The sequence below is a fragment of the Pogona vitticeps genome, chromosome 3, assembly GCF_051106095.1.
Source record: "Pogona vitticeps strain Pit_001003342236 chromosome 3, PviZW2.1, whole genome shotgun sequence".
Classification (NCBI taxonomy): Eukaryota; Metazoa; Chordata; class Lepidosauria; order Squamata; family Agamidae; genus Pogona; species Pogona vitticeps.
The window spans coordinates 63,015,534-63,031,534 of record NC_135785.1 but is presented as its reverse complement, the minus strand read 5'-3'; positions in this window follow the sequence as shown (position 1 = coordinate 63,031,534).

Sequence of the window (16,001 nt, the reverse complement as noted above, 5' to 3'; positions counted from 1 at the left end):
GAGGTGGTCCCTATTTATCTACTTGCATATGCATGCTTTCGAACTGCTAGGTTGGCGGGAGCTGGGACAAGTGACGGGAGCTCACTCCATCGCGTGGATTCGATCTTACGACTGTTTGGTCTTCTGACCCTGCAGCACAGGCTTCTGCGGTTTAGCCCGCAGCGCCCACGTCCCTTTTCCGGCTTTTAGTTGCTATCAAATGTCCTCTTATAGGACTGGGGAAAAGGGATGTGAAAAGAATTGTCCATTTTAAACATAGCACTGTCAAAAGCTTTGCCTGAAACTATGAGGCATGTTGGAAGTTGGCTCAGAGCCTTGCTATACCATTCCAGATGGTTACTGAAGATCTTAGCGACCAATTCCTGTTGGACACAATTCAGTTCAACACAACCATCCAACAACTGAAGGGGGGGGGAATACTGTCTTCAGTCTCCAAAGGATAATGTTTGAAAAATAATACCATTTGGAGAAAAACCACTAACTTGGCAGCTCAAGTGCAAGATGAGTCTGAGATGATTTGCATGATCCTTCAACTGAAGATCTCTGTTGAGAAAAAGTCTCAATCTACTTTTGAACCTCTGCAGGTTAGGTAGAAACAGCCATCCTATAGGAGGCTACAAATTTGCCTGTTAGACTGAAGTAAAAAAATGAAACGAACATGAAAAGAAATGGGTCACGTGAAGACATTTTTGTCTTATGGGGAGGAGTGAGATATAAATGAGTATTTGGGAATCTAACCCAGATTAGTACTTCTATCGTTACAAAATAAAAAGGGCCCATCCTTGCACTAGCAGGTGCTTTCATTTCCTTGTTCATTTTCATTTATCATTTCATTTTCAATTTTATTCAAACAGGCAAATTTGTTGTCATCCATGGCACGGACATTTCAACAGCAGGTTAGACCTTTTGCTGAGTCTATAGAGACTTCTAGGGGAAGGATCATGTAAATCATCCCAGCTTAATTTTGCTGAAGGTTGACAGTTTGGCTATAAATAATATTATTTCTCAAATATAATCCATGGAAGACTAAAGTCTGTATATCTTTTCAGTAGCTGGGCAGTCATCTTAAACTATTTTGGGCCCAATAGCAATTGGTCAGTATGTACTTGTGGCCACCTGGGATGGCATGACAAGTCTCTGAGATAATTTTCATCTAGGTATGTGATTTCAGGTAAACTTTCTGATAGTTTCGTGCTGAAGAAATGGAAGTAGAAATAGTCAATTGCCTTTTTGTAGAACAATGGTTCCTGATTATTTTGGAGAATGATTCTCTAAGGCCTTGAGGAATGCCATAGCTTATTCATTGATTTCACTAACATTTTTGGGTGTTACATCCCTAGTAGAGAGTTAAGGTTAGGTTGCATTGTATAAACCAGGTTTCGAAAGAGAAATATAGGTTCCTGTCAGTCTGGGGAAAGAAACCTGTAGGCCTATATGTACCCCGCTGCAGAGGGCATGCTAATTCTTATTTTGAACAAATAAACACCTGTTAACGTTATTTTTAAAAATGCCTGATTTTGACAGCCTTCCACTGGCAGTAGTTCAACCCGCTCACCCCCCTTCAATATTAATGTATTATTTCTAGCACATTATTTCTAAGCTCTGAGCTCATTACAGCTGGATTATGTTTCTGTGCCTCTCTTTCCTTCACTTCCACTTTTTTTCGTTAGTGGGGAGAGATGCCATGGCCTCCTGCTTTGCAGGCTGTGTCGTGCCTTCCTGTTGTGTAGCTGTAGGATGAACTGTGACACCTATCTTTTGCTGTGCCCACCACTATGGCAAATCCTCTGCCTTCTTCTTGGGGAAGTGTGTGGCAGCATCTTCCTCTGTTGGAACACAGTATTGGAGATGGAGAGGTGCACTTGTCTTCCTGCATTGACTGGGCAACAATTTGGGCTGCCCCTCAGGAGAGGATACATATCCACCAACCTTTGTCCTCCTTCAAATCCCAGGCCATGACCTCTGGGTATGAATGGGCATTGGCACTAGCATAGATATATGTCCAGAATTCTTAGGTTTGATTAAGGACCAAAATATTCCTAGATTCCTGAGTTACTTTACCAATGGCATTTCAGAAGATTTGTGGGTGAAGTGTTTTTATAGGAATCACATTTCTAGATGCAGCAGTGGGAGATTCTCCAGTACATGACAGAATCTCTAGATTTTGAACATCCTTATTTATAAGACCCTGATTATTACTTTCTGAATTATCAAGCCCACTCCTGGCAAATCCCACACATTGTTGAGGACAACTCTATTGTAAGCTCTATTGTATGTGAACTCTATTGTCTGCTATTTCAATTCATTCTGCAACAGCCAGGTATGCACATATCTAGGAGCAATAGTAGTGATTGTTCTTTGGGTAAAGATACTGGAAAAACATGATCATCACCTTGCAATATGTTATCAGGAGTGTAACAGTAGCAGCTGTCTTGTATTAAGCAGCGATCTGTGCATTGTGTGGAGGCTTAAGCTTCACACCTCCCTGAGCCTGTGTACAAGAGACAAGACGCTTAAGGAAGAGCTTCCTGAATCAAGTCATTCAGATGAGCCAGTGAGTTTCATACAGAGTCTAGTCTGGTTTTCTTTGCACACTCTCCGGCTCTTAAACTCAGGTCCATGAATTGTTCCATGAAATGTCTTCATTCTGCAATGATCTGGGAGCCTTGGAAATGAGAGTCATTTTATGCTTCAGAAACCAAATGGGTATAGACTTTAGTATCTCGAGTTCATCCATGCATACAGCAGAACTCCTCCCCTGTTCTTTCTCCGAGGCTGACCTTTGTCCTGACCATTCTATCTAAATCCTTGGATGAATTGTCCTATAATAAATTTGAGAGTTCTGGAATATTGGCTTGGATGGAGGGGCCATAAACATGCATATAACCTTCCCCATCCCTCCCACATCTAAACAATATGGAATTGGGTGAGCCCACGAGTCCATTCTTTATACTCAGTGTTTTTGTTTCCTTTCAGTCTGTTAATCCCTACATTATGTAGATAGTGATATGGCCATGAGAAGCCCAGACTGCTGCTTTGCTGTGAGTTGTGAGAATAGGTACTCGTCTGTGCACAGTTAACCATTTATTCTTGCAGTAACTACCTGGGATGGCTAATTTGCTGTGTTTTAACTTAGTCTGGGACAGTAAAGAAGCTGATTGGGAAGGAGGGTAGACATCCAGAAACAGTCATGTGAATTGACTCTCTGGTTATACGTACTGAGGTAAAGTTTTCATTTCTGCAAACAATGAGTGTTTTAGCTTTCTTAATTCACCCGAACCCCCACACCAGCGTGGCAGAAAATAAGTGTGTTTAGCCACTAGAGGACACTAAAGCACAAGCAACGCAGGATGAAAATAGCTGAACTTTGGAAAAATAGCTCAACTCCTCTTGTCCACTTCAGGGGATGGGGAACTGACCTCCAATCTGATATGAATTATTCGTTCACTGCAGTTATATCTCCAGTTAAACACGGGGAAAGAACTAATGTACAGATTTCACTGCTCTTCTTCCAGAACCCTTACTACTGCTGCTGCAGCAAAAAACAACAAATAGTTTTGCGGCATGTAAAAAGACTCACACATTTATTATGGCTTATGCTTTCAAGGGTTTCTTTTGTGCCCTATGTGTGTTACTGTATTTGTCACTTGCAAGAGCAAGTTTGAAATAAAAGTAGTATTTCCGTCTTATTCAAACCTTAGTGGAAAATGAATCTGTACTTTTAAAAATTGCCTTTCTGGATGGTTTCTGAAATGGTAACCAACAAATGAGTGTTTGAAATTTATTATTTCATACTTTGTTATGGTTTGAACAAATAAGTTGAAAGCAATGGCACAAGTTAGACTAATTTAGTTCCCATTTATTTTAATGGATCTGTTCTGTACATTACTCAGTCTGGGTCCAAATCATCCATCTTCTCATGCTGTGTAAGTGCACTGGACAGCGTTTATGTTTACCAACAGCTAATTTTCTTCCTCATAACATTGTTACATTACAGCTGTCTTTTATGTAAAGTATATGTGTGTGTTCTGTGCTCCAACCTATAGCAACCCCTAATAATGCTTTCAGGGTAAGTGAGATACTGTATTTAAGGAGTGGTTTTTTCCAGTTCCACTCCCCCAATGAGTTTCCATGGCTGAGCAGGGAGTCAAACTCTGTTCTCCAGAGTCGTAGTCCATCTCTCTGTCCACTACACCACATTGGGTATCATTGAGTAAAGTATATAATGAAGCATTATATGTAGACACATTTGGACAAATAGATATACACAATTGTCTTTCACAGTTGGCAGAGAGTCCTTACTAAAAGAAAGGTAAATGGAATGCACACTGATTAAATGAGATATTACATTAAGAGGGCAACTTTGGTACAGGAGAAATTAGCTCTCATGTAGTTAAAAATAAAACCACTAACAAGAAATGTGAAATATGTACAATATAATAGAAATTGTAAAGCTAGCCTTGAAAAGGAAATGGTAAAACATCACCTGAAATTCTTCCAACAATAATCATAGCATGAGCAAAGAATAAAGATTTTGTGATATGTCACTTTTTATGGTAATTCATTTGTACCTTATGCAAACTAGGTCAGTTTCCATACTGTTAGATTTAAGCAATATTAGACTTTCCTCAGTTTTCTTAAGAATTGGTTGAAAGGGATGTTTAGATACATAAAATATTCCAAGGAATGGAAAGACAGAAAACACAAGAAAACTTATCATGATCTGAAGTACTTATTCTACCAAATAATAGAAATTTGGGGCATTTTGGAGTGAAGCATTTTCATAAACAACACTTAAATCTTTCTCCATGATTGTGATAAGTGATTGTAAACATTGCATTCAATTTTTTAAAAACATGGCTCTCTTCAAAATCAAATCAATCAAACAAACAAACAGTGTTCATAGCATCGTTTGGAAAATATCATTTGGATGCAAAATGATTTGTGTAATTCTGTACAGTGATAAAATTTTCAACAAATCAATAAACTGTTCCCTACCTTTTGTTAATGGGCAAAAAGTATACGTAATAAAGCAGCACACTTTAATAACTAACTGCAGTAACACATATTCTTATCTTGTTTAACCTTCTCTCCATTTGTCCCCTTCTTCTCAAGCCTCCCTCTGGCTAGCTATGGATTATAAACTCACATGAGGCAAGGAAATGTTGTCTTGTATTCTGGAGAGTGCCATACAGAATGATGGTGCAAGATACATAACATAAAGTGTTTGTTGGGGTCTTGTTGCAAAAGTACTGATGCTCGTAGATAGAGATTTTGACCCTGTCTTTCCTCCCCTGTCATTTGTCACTGAATTTCCCCCTGAAAGTGCTATTTTTTTGTGCTGGAGAAAACAGAAAGCTATTTTGTTATTTTGTAAAGAGATATTTTACTTCAGAGAAGTACAACAGTAAGTGTACAGGCAAGAAACTGCTCCAGTCTCATTTCGATCTGTGGCTGAGGATGACCTAATAAAAATAAAAATATCAGAAAACAAAATCATGTATCTTTGCATTTATGGAATATTGAACATAATCTTTAGTAGGGCAGACAACTGGGGCATTGCCCCAGGTCCCAAATTTAAAAGGAAACAAAATCAAAAGGTGGTTTTAGTTGTGAGGATTAGAAACATAAATGATCCTGCCTCCTATCCCCATCCCCTTTCCTTTTTAAAATTATTTTTAAGTGTAAACTTTGCCTTTCTTTTTTTGGTGAGAGAACCACATTCTCCTCTTCTTTTTTCTTGGGCCCCCACATCCATGCCTTAAGTGGAGTGGATGGGAGACTCTGCCACTTCCCCCAGCTGCCAAAATTACTCTTTACAGCTCTGGTATCCAGTGATCTGTGAGTTTGCTTTAATCTCATAAAAGCAAAAACTTGACACAGACATTTCCATGTTGCTTCTGTCTATGTCTTGGGTACATAGATATTTTCAGTTGCTAAAATATACTCCAAAACACATGGTTATCTACTATGAGATCTTATCTGAGTAGCTGCTGTTATGTTTTCTGTAAGGAAATATTTCTGAAATCAACCTGCAACACTTATAACAAAGGTCTATGTTGAATCAAACATTTCCTGCAAGATCAGTATGCAGGGACAGCTTTCATGGCTATCCCCTTGCAAGGACGTCTGATGGATGTCTGCTCAGCAGCAGCCCCTCTCTTCTGGCACTCTCAGAAATTTTAGGTCTGACCTTCCCCTCCAAGTCCACAAACAAGCTAAGGGAGAAGATTATGGCTGTAGAACCCTGGGATGAAGCCAGTGTTGGCAACTGTGTAGATGCCTGTTTCTAGAAACTGCATAGCATGAAGCTATTCATTTGTCTTGTGTTATTATGTGTGGAAGTTTTTTCCTTTGAATCCTATGATGTTTGCCAAATGGCTGCTTTTTCTTTTCTCTGTGTGTGGGCATCATCCCAAGAAAACTATCTTGCCTCGTATCTCTGCATTTTGACTTATGATCAAATGTATATTTTCAGTCTCTTTCCTCCTCTGTGCAATTTCATTCGGGGCAACTTTCAGAGAGCTCTTGTATTTTGTGTTGGCTTACTACTAACATTAAACTTATTACCCATTTAAGCATATTTGTTTCATCTAAAAGATGAGGTACATGCATAGGAAGTAATCCTTACTCCTCTTTTATGGATTAGGAACTGAAACAGTAGCTGGCTATAGAATTTAACATGTTATTTATCTGTGTCAATATGGGAGAGATCCTAATGAGTCAGAGGATGTTAGTAGTGATGCACTGTCTTGATTCTTAAATGTCATGGGATCTGCCTTGTTTTCTATTAGCACTTTTTCAACCCCCTTCAGGCATTACAATCTCAAACTATGTAGAGGAGTAGTGATGTAAGAGGAGTAGGGATGGGGATGCACACATAAGTCATGTCCCCAACAGGACCTTCATCCTGAAGTAATTTTGATCTGGGCATGTTGACCACAGAAGTCTAAAGAGGGATCTGTAAGCAAATTCACCTGAATGTCCTTTTAGCATTCCAGCGATTGGCAGATCTGATAAGGTAAGGCCATCCTATCATGTAAATGATATAAACACATTCAGGTAAACATTCCAACTGATATATTTATAGGGCCCTCAGGACAACTGCATGAAGGTCTGACTAACTTCTGGGTGGGATGACACTGGAGATGGGACTTGCTTTTGTCTCTATGTCCGTACTTCAGCTAAATCCCTATAATGGCTGACCAGCGCTTCTGTTGTTACTTAAAACTACATGTCTATAGCAGTAACAAGGAATGCATGAATCCTCGTTTTGCAGGTTCACAAGTGTCCCATTGGCCATATACAAGGCTTAACCTAAGTGAAAGGTCAGAATTCAGCCCATAACTTAGTAATCATTCCCTTATTCTGAGCACACCATGGATCTCTGCAGCTTGCCCATGGCCACACAGGTTGGCTCTTCTCCCGAAAAGCACAGAGGGAAATCAAACTCCGGATTTTTTTAGTTGAAAATATATACTTTTTGCAAATAGTGCGCCCACTATGCAGATATGTTTTCAATCTGTGCCATCTTTATGCGTGTATGAATATTCAGGCATGGCCAAAGTCATTTTGCTGCCTGGGGTGGGCAGCAATTGGTACTTCCTCCAAAATCAAGATGCACGCTACCCCTCAATATGCATGGAACTGCCTTTAGAAGAGCATTCTTTTTCAATAGGAAAAAAAAAACATAATTGGCATCATTATTAGAAGAGCATTAGAGTTTGCATCATTAAACTCTACCGTCAGATACACAACTCACTGAGCTATATACATTGGAATTGACCCAAAGACACATAGTGATAATTAAAGTAGTAGCAATAAAAGGAACTATTCATCTGAGCATGTACAAAGTGCTTTCTTTTTGCTGCCATGTAAATTTCATCCTATTCTTCCACATTTGAAATTAGGAATAAATAAGGCTTCCAAATGAAACTGGTGGCCAGAATCTTATTGTGCATTTAGGATTATTTAAGTGAAATGCCATAAGATTGCCACTGGTTATGGAGTCACTCCTTGTATTTCTCATTATGTGCCATGTCACATGGCTGGTGTGCATGAGAAAGACAAGCACTGCCTTCTTGACTAGCAGCAATTTATACCATTTTATTTGTGCTGACAGACAATTTATATGCTGGCATACATAAATCACAGGATTCCGGCTGTTATTTTTCAGGCTGAGCATCAGCACTTAAAAAAAAGATATGAACCACAGTTATCTGTGTCTTGTGATTCACTCTATTTATATTTTTCTTCTTTTCTCTCTCTCTCTAAATTACAAAAATTCTGGATTCAAGCTGCAAATAGAAGAAAACAAAGCAAACCCCAATAATGGGCTGTCTTAAAATCTGAGCTGCTGCTTCTAAGAGAAAATGCAAATTTGAGAAAGATGAGTGGATAATGTTCCTTTGACTCATCTTTCTTTCTTCCTTCTAGGTGACTGGATTCCTTGCAAAACATTCAGCATGGATCGATTTGGAAATATCCCAGTATATTGCAATGCAGACAAACGGCATCTCTTGAAATATTCCATTCCCTCACCCAAATCATGCCTTGCCAGACAACAACTGCTAAACATTCCTGACTTCAGTATGTGTGTTCACCTACTCTTTCTTGTTCTTCTCCACCGCTGGGAAGCTTACAGACCAATATTTCCCCTGTGGAGAACAAATATCAAAACAGCAGCACTCAAGACACAGGTTTCTTTTGGAACTGGGTCTTTTAAATCCTGAAAGGAAAGGGTTTCTTTCTTTTTAATGCTTCTCCTCCTCCTGCTTTCCTTTCCCTCCAGTTGAACTGTCATCCTACTCAGCTCACTCTAGCCTATTCCTTCTAATATTATAATATTTAGTCACCCAAACCAGAGGGAACATCAACTGCAGGCTGTTTCACCTTCCGCTTAAAACTTTTCCAGAAGGGTTCTTTGTTTTTATGGCAAGACATTGCTGCATTCCAATGGCTTTGGTGTGATATAGTTCACAATCAGCAACATGACTTGCCCATCTGCGTTGCTCCATCACTGATACAGATGGAGCTGGTGGCATTCAAGTAACAGTACTGTATATTTATTATAAACTGTGAAATTGCTTGATGGGGGGTGGCCAAGGTACATTTAGCTTGCTTCCTGATGAGGATTTTGAGCTGGTTAAGCATAACTAGGACAGCTGTGGTGGCTTATTCCTATTCCTTCATTCAAAAGGTGCAGCCTGTACACAGGGGCTTCAGTGTGGATAAATCTTTCCTCATCACTACATTTGTGATTTACGATACATGATATCTTTTTCCCTGTTCCAAAAATGCTGCTTTCTTTGGCAAATAAATCCGAGTTGGTGTCAGGGCTCTTTGGACCTATAGAAGCACAACTACTTTCCCTCATTTCACAGCATTTCAGATCCAAACATGCTAAAGCCACCATCCTTGAACTTCTTCTGCAGCAGCCTCTCTGTTTCTGTGAAATATGTAACTTCAGGATTGCTATGTTTAAAATTGTTTACATTTTTAAGAACAACAGGATAGAGTAGTAACAGTCATGCTGTGGGGGTGCTAACTGACCAATTTGAGTATTTTGAAATTCATCCTTCATTCATATTAGCCTTGCTGATGTAGTGCTCCTTTTAGTGCATAATGAAGAGGAGGTGGGTGGCATAATGATGTCAATTATGTTTTTCCGACCTTTCTATTGAAAAAGGATGCTCTTCTAAATGCAGTTCCATGCATATTGAGGGGTGGCATGCACCTTGATTTTGGAGGAAGTGCCAATTGCTGCCCACCCCAGGCAGCAAAATGACTTTGGCCATGCCTGAATATTCATACACGCATAAAGATGGCACAGATGGAAAACATATCTGCGTAGTGGGAGCACTATTTGCAAAAAGTATATATTTTCAACTAAAAAAAATCAAACACATTTCTATGCAAAGTTGAAATCTTGTGTGGTTAGAATGCTGAACTGAGAACGGAGAAATCCAGGTTCCAGTTCTAAATGAGCCATGAAATTTGTTGGTTGATCTTGGACCAGGTTGTCCTGGGCTGATTTAACTCCCAGGGTTGTTGCAAATATGACATAGGGATTAAGAAAAATTTTACTGGTGTATAAAATGTATGTGAGCATCTTCCATTTTTTGTATGAACCAACAGAAAGTTGCTGGAGATTTAGGCAAACCATATACCTTGTTTACCTGAAAAATATGATCTAACCTGAAAATATGCCCTAGGATGATTTTTCAGGATGCTCATAATATAAGCCCTATCCCAAAAATAAGCCCCAGTTAAGTGAAACCTGCCCTCCACCATTGTGCAGCCTTATACAGCAATCAGAAGAAGATGGCATGACTGTATTTGAATAAATATAGTTGTACATGAAAAAAAAAATCCCTGAAAATAAATCCTAATGCTTTTTTTGGAGCAAAAATTAATATACTGTAAGACCCTGTCTTATTTTCGGGGAAATACGGTAATAAACTTCTTATTATTGTTCTAAAAATCAAAGCACATGTGTACCCATATTTTAGTACATAATGATGAAGCCGCTGCAGAGCCACACTTTGGCAGCGCGTCTTGCCTTTGCCTTCCTCCCCGGATGAGGCAAGAACTCACAATCTCACGTGAGTAACTTGAGGGAGAGGAGGAAATGGTAGGTTATTTAAGGGCCATTTCCCCCCCCCTTCTTCCTCTTCCTTTGATGGCATCAGTAGAGGAACATGTTTGGCTGCTTGGTCTCTCCACGCCCATGTGCGTGGCATCGTGGACCGCGCAGCTCATTGGACTGGATCAGGAGGGTAGCATCGGCTCCCTCCCCCGGTTTGCCTGGTGTGCTAGTGATCTTATTTGATTGAGTATTTAGGGTTGCCCTTTCATTTTATATTTTCTCCTTTGTGCATTGTAGTCATTTTATTTGATCATGTGCCTGGGTTGTCTTTTGGTTTTCTTTATCATTTGCCTTAATTACGTTTATTACTGTAGTATCGTGGTTCGCCTTATCAGTTTGGACATGTAGTCTTGAGGAGCGGGGGGTGACACCATGGCCTGTGCAGCCACACAGCCACGCATAGCGGCCCTCGAGGTTTTCCAAAATAATAAAAATAAGTATGCAAGGAGTCATGGAAGGGAATAGTGGAAACGGATATAATTTGGAGTAGTGTTCTGAGAGGGTCTGTTGCACCCGTCCATTTCAGCAACTGAGGTGCTGTGTTCTTTAGTTTTCTTCATGCACCTATCCCTCCCATTGTATACCAAAGTATCCTTTGGCTGACTTCAGGTGCATGGCGATTGGTTTTGCACACTGCTCTTGAGGGATGGCCATTTTAGCTAGCTGTAAACATTTTCTTCAACTTCTTTGTTTATTAATTGGTTTCACAGTTGGGACACTAAGGTGTCTACATATCTTTTTAATTCGCTTAGAGTTGGTAGCTTTCTTCTTCGCAGTGATTCCTTTGACAAAACAGCTGAGGATCTCTTAATAATAATAATAATAATAATAATAATAATAATAATAATAATAATAATAATAATAATAATAATAATAATAATAATAAATTACTAATTAATTAATTACAGGTGTCCATTTTGCTAAGTGGGCTTGGGTGGCTTATTATATTACATATTTATTGATCTGAGTAGAGTTGGGGAGGAATAAATATACACATGGTGAGTTGATCAATTAATTAATTAATTAATTAATTAATTAATTAATTAATTAATTAATTAATTAATTAAGGGTAATTAGTTACTTCATTATATTTGTTGGAATACAGTTTAAATTTAATTAATAATACTAGAGGCATCTCTACCTAAATTGTATATATGTACTGTGTATATAGCTGGTTCGGGGGGCACAATAGCTTCAAGGCAAGGGGCAATGGCATTACAAAAGAGAAACAGCCTGTGAAGAAGCAGCGGGAACCTTAAGTTTCCCCACCTCAATCCTCTTCGGGTGAGGAGTCTTGGCCCATCTGGCAACAGCTCCAAAAACACAAACACAAAAAATAAAATTGCTGTTCTTGAAACTGCACGAAAGGCTAAGGCAACCCTTCAGTACAGAGAAGTGCAGCCGCGCTGGTTACCTAGGGACTCTAACAGTCACCGTAGGGCTAAGCTTAAGGCTCTGGCAAACAAGCTAATGTCTAGGTTTACTGTTCTAGAAATGGAGCAGCAGGTAGAGGGGACATGCAGCAAGGAAGTAGAAGGGATGACTCTACAGGAGTCTCATTGGGATGCAGATGATGGGAGGTCAACCCTAATCATGACAGTGTCCAGTATGCCAGCTTTGGGCAGGCAGGAGACAATGGAGGAGATTGGCCTGGAAGATACAGATGGCAGAGAGGAGCCTGTCACAATGCCCCTGTCGGGTGAGTCTCCTACTGTGTATGATTTTTCTCCACAACTTCCTGCATGACCCTGGCCATGTTGGGACACATCCCTACTCCTGACACTTTGATACCAATTTTGGCTTGGCCTTGGCCTGGCAGTGGTCTCTCCACTGAACCAGGATCCTCAATGCTGGTTTGGCTGTGGGCAGTTAGTGGCCAATTTACTGTGCTGCCTTATCCAGCATATCATACACAGACCTTTGGGGCTCCTAGTGTTTACTGGCCCTATATGAGTGCCCACTTTGACGGCTGGGCCATGCCATGCCCACAACCTACATGCCCAGCCCCAGTAACTCTGGCTGCTGGTGTGGGCATTTGGCCATATCCTTTGGTACCGGACATGGGTTATAACACTGTACCATTACAAGTATGGCCATTGGGGGATCATGCAATGCCTCTTGGTGACCACCTCACCCGAGCAACAAAAGAAAATATTTGAGAAGAAAAACTACGTAGATTTGTTCGAGTTACCGAATAAGAATGTAGAAAATAGAGATTTGGATTAGGAGGACAAAGAGAGATGTAGGAGGAAGAGACCGGTCAGGACTTGTTCAAATTGGTTGCCTTGGCGGGCACCATTCACACAAATTTACGTTGAGACAAGTGACTGGCTGGGCCTCTGGCTGCAGTCAATGACCCCAGCCAGACCCAATTTAGGTGACAGGACAAATAGTGGGCACTTGATTAGGAAGACAACACTGAATCTGACTCCCCGTTTAAGCACGGGGCAGGTGGTTTGGCCCCACCTACTCTGCTGGGAGTACAACTCAAGAGGTCTGTGCTTTAAGAAACCTAGCAGGTTTCAGCATGAGTGTACAGTGGGGGGGGGCAGCATCCCGGTACCACATGCTTCAGGGCTGGTGCACTGAGGCAGGCCAAGGGCCCCGGTAGTGGGAAGAAATGCAATGGGGCAGAGGTAACCCTGGTAAAGGGGCCCAGCCCAATTAAGTTCTTAGTCTTAGAAGCATGGCTGCGCAATTATTCCAGTAGGGATGATGCCAGTTATTTATTAGAAGGTTTTAAGGAACGCTCTAGGATACCAGCGGCTGGGCAGTGCAAGGCATTACTTGCCCAAAACCTTAAATCAGTACACGGCATGGAAAAGGTTGTTCAATAAAAATAGCCAAGGAAGTACGCAAAGGGAGGGTGTTGGGAACATTCACAACAACTCCTTTGGAGACATTGCATGTCTCGCCTTTAGGAATAGTACCAAAGAAGGCACCAAGTGAGTTCAGATTGATCCATTATCGATCTTATCCTGAAGGGGGCTCAGTTAATGATGCCATCCCTCATTAACTTGTACCGTACGCTATACCTCCTTTGAAGCAGTTAACATGATCCGTGGGTGTGGTGTAGGGGCAGAATTGGCAAAATGTGACATAAAATCAGCATTTCGGATTTTGCCAGTCCACCCGCATGATTCTGACTTGTTAGGATTTTATTTTCAAGATTGTTTCTATATAGATAGAGTGTTACCTATGGGCTGCTTGGTTTCATGTTCAGCATTTGAATGTTACAGTTCTTTTCTGAGTGGAAGCTGAGGAATAGAGTGGGAAGTAAAATACAGCCCATTACCTTGATGATTATCTTTTTTGTGGTGAACGGAACACGGGAAGGTGTAAATTTATCCTAGATACCTTCTGTGCAATGAAGGATGAATTGGGTTTACCTCTAGCAAAAGGAAAAACAGGGGGGCTGACTACATCTTTGACGTTTTTAGGTCACAACACTGGTGCAGGCTAGACACAGACCAGGTGTAGATAATAGCTTGGTCGAGGCATTATCATGCCAACAAATCGAGCAGTTCAGGAAGTTAGATCCGGGAGCCAACAAATTCCCTCAGAGCTTGGCAATTTGGTGTGGTGATGTGAAGGGACAATATAACTGGCCTTGGCACTGAGGGCAGGATAGGTGTACTTGGCAGTGAGTAGAGTTCTGGAGTTTCTGGAGCATAGGAACTTAGTTGATTTAGACCAGGGGTCTCAAACATGCGGCCCAGGGGCCATTTGCGGGCCGCCGGATGATAGTTTGTGGCCCCCGCCTTGCTTGCCCCCCTGAAGCACCTACATGGCCTCTGCTGTCAAGAATAAAAAAAGCCTTGCCTCGCTCGCTGAGTCTCTCCCATGACAGCTCACATGCCTCTCCTCCTCCTTGGAAGCCCAGCTGGGCTAAGGAAACTCCTAGGCGGTTTCCTTGGGCTCTTGCTCAGCTTGGCAGAAAATCTGATGTAGCCCAGCCTCAGCCAGACCCTGCCTCCAGCGGCCCCCAGGTAAATTGAGTTTGAGACCCCTGATTTAGACCCTATGTGGCCAGGAACTATACAGGGTAGATTAGTGCCGCAGGCTTTCTACCCTACAGTTCATGGTACCAGAATTGTTTTTCAGACTGACACCTTAAGAAAATGATTGGAGGTTGGTCTAAGGAAAGAGGCAGATTTAAAGATTTAAGAGTACCTATATCACCAGGACTAGTAGAAAGCATTTGTAAGCAGTGGTAGGTTATATGTAGAGATGAATATGAAGTTGTTTTATTCAGGGCCATGTCCTGAATATTAGGATTAGTGAAGAGGTAGCCACTGGAAAGGGAGACAGAACCGGAGTGGATCTACAAAGGCAGGATGTTTGGGTAGTTATCAGGACGGTGTAGATTCACATCCACCAATCCAAGGCCGATTAGCGAGGCACCCCCTGACGTAGGGGACTGGTTTGTTTTATCGTGCATATACCATAGCAATGATGAGAAGGAAGCACATCATGATCATGGGCCGCAGCTATGTTCTTTTTTGGGGGGGGGGTAATGCCTTTGGGTGGTAAAGACCTGACCAGGATCTGCAAAAAGGCCTGATCCTCGACGCGATTTGTGTCATCACACGGTTGAGAGTTACGTACCCTGCTATGGACATCATATGATCAATGATCATCCCGTGGCCGGCATGGAGGGAAGTGAGGCAATTTTGGCCTGCTAACACTGCATGAAGGAGCTGGGAAGTCTGCAGAGCTATCTGCAGTGGCCTGGATCGGTGATTGGTCACCAGAGGATCCACAGATAGGCCTGAGATTTACAATTGGTGAACACTGTATGACCGACGACCATCCCTCAGCTGGTATGGAGGCACGCGAGGCATTTTTGGCCTGCTAATGCTGCATGAAGTAGTGTTATCAGGGTAGTCTGCAGAGCTAATTGCAGCGCCCTTGGATCCAGAGGATCCGCATGGATAGGCCTGGTTTTTTTCGGGACAATGGTGTACATCCATCCGAACGAGGTTTGGGTGTCTTCTTGGAAGACATCAAGGGGGTTTGCTGATGGAGCTTGTTGAGTTCAATGGCGGGCATGGGACTTAGCTTGGCTAGTCCCTATGCTGTGGCAGGTAGTGTGGACTAAATGGGTATTTTGGTGAGTCCCACAGCAATATCAGGTAATTATAGTTCATCTGAACTCCCAGCACTGCGGATCATGTGATTACAGTGCTTGGGGGGGGGGAAAGATGTGCTGGAGTAACACATGGACCAACAGTCAACAGGCAGAGGGTGGCTTGAGGTCCAGGGGTGGTCCCATTTTGGCCAGCCAGGGTTATCGCGGTCTTCACACCTGTGAAAACTTGGGCCAGGGACTCGCCCAGTTGTTTGTTTGCTG